The sequence below is a fragment of the Orycteropus afer genome, unplaced genomic scaffold (assembly GCF_000298275.1).
Source record: "Orycteropus afer afer isolate SDZICR_OR568_19922 unplaced genomic scaffold, OryAfe1.0 scaffold00196, whole genome shotgun sequence".
NCBI lineage: Eukaryota > Metazoa > Chordata > Mammalia > Tubulidentata > Orycteropodidae > Orycteropus > Orycteropus afer.
Window position 1 is genome coordinate 1,983,876 of NW_006921783.1, and position 2,057 is coordinate 1,985,932.

Below are 2,057 nucleotides of genomic sequence, written 5' to 3' on the forward strand. Positions count from 1 at the left end.
GTTCTCTACAAGGACAAAGTCAATTGTATTTACACTTTTTTTTTTTTTTTTTTTACTGAAACTTGTTTTGTGAATACTGTATGCTTAGCTTAACTATCACTTTCTTATGAACAATGTAACTTCTTCAAATTGTGTATATATAAACATTAGCAAGTCTTGTTTTTTCTATAAAGAAAAATTGGTGACAAAGGTTTTCAATTATTTCTTCAAATTAATAATGTACTCCCAATAGTCAGCATTTTTGATATTAAAATTAAAGATCTCATCTCTGCCATTAGTTTTTAAATTATGCTAACACACCACACATTATGTTGGCATGTTGTTTTTTTTTTTAACTTGTCTGAGATTTGAGGGAAAAGATGCATATTTCAAATTTCTAAAAAGGATGTCCAGTTTTGTAAACTTAGCTCAAGTAACTTTAAAAAATAAAAGCTATATTCTCAGTTATTTAAAATCACTAGCATATAGGAATCATTCCTCAGTCTGGAAATAGGTTTTAAAGAAATTATTCTCTGACAATATCTTTTTATCTTTTATAGAGAGACATAAGAAGGGAACCCAGTATACAATTTCTTTTTATCTGGGAATTAAACATTTCCCAAATATACAGGAATTACTGATAAGATTTTTTTTCCTCCCCTCTTACATTAGTTCACACTCAAATTGAAAATTATTAAATAGCCATTAGAAAAGGTCAGGAGACTTAATTCAGAAAAAAAGAAATTAAACCTTCTATACAGGATGATGGATCTGATTTATTAATGTACTGTCACAGCAAGTAAGGTAGTTTTGTTTTGTTTAAATAGGCATCAGAGTATTACAGATTATACTAGTGGATCACCAACACTTTATGACTTCTTTGTTACAGTGGTAGCGTTGGTTTTCTGTGCAGTTACACATAATGAAGCAGGGTAGAAGTTCAGTATTTTGGTATTTGGAAAGATCAGTTATATAATGTCTGCTTCCAGCCAGTGAGAAACATCTAGCCATACCTTTCTTATGCAAGCCATTCAGTTATCAGGACTGTGAATTAACACTGTATGAATAAATTTCTGTACACCTTATTATTTGGCCAGAAGGCCACCAAGTGTACTTATATGTAATCCTTAAATTTTAAAGTAGCTGTAATTTTTAAATCTTTCTAAACTTTTCTTAAACCACTAAAATTAAGCTCTTACTACTTAGTCAACTATCCTCAGCTGTATTCGTACTCAGTTGTCAGTATGGCACAGATTACTGTATTAAAATATTCTCCTTTCGTCTTCATACTTACCTTCTGAGGTAATTTTAACTTAATGTGTTACTACAAAGATTTGCAGATCTTTAATCAAGCACTATGTTAATACTGTAATATCAGAATACTTATGTCGCATTATTTAAAATGTTCAAATTGAATAGATTAAAAGGAAGTTTTTAAATGCTGTTGCATCATATAATTTGCTACTCATCCACTATGGCATCGCATATTAGTCTATTAATACATTTAATGTTGCATGAATGATGTTTTGGTCTGGGTTTCCTCTTAAGATTTTAGTTTGTCTAAACTAAGGAAAATATTTTTGACACACATTTTTATTTTGCCCCCACCCCAAAAAAATAAGCTGGAGATCTTAACCTTTTGGTTGTTCTTGGTATTTGAATGGCCCCAAACTGTGGTTTAAATTTTTTATATATTTTTTTTTTTTCCTCTTTTTTTTGTGGAGTATCAATTCTGAATTTGGGACCTATAATACTCCTCAGGTTGATGTATTCATGAAATTTTTAAATAGCTTTAGTTTTCAAAGTAAACTGGATTTGTGAACCTTAAAGTTACTGAGTTTAAACTACAAATTGTAACGTCATTACTGGACATGTCAGCATCATCCTCTCAAAACAGCTTGATCACTTTATGAAGGGGCGTTTTAAAGTTGTTAGCAGTGACATTTAATATGGTCCAATTGCTTTTTTTTTTTTTTTTTTTAACGTGACAAAAAAAGAATAAGGAACAAACACTATTGCTGCCGAATGCCATAACACTGAGTTGTACAAATTGTGATTGAAGAAATGAAAAGGTTTAT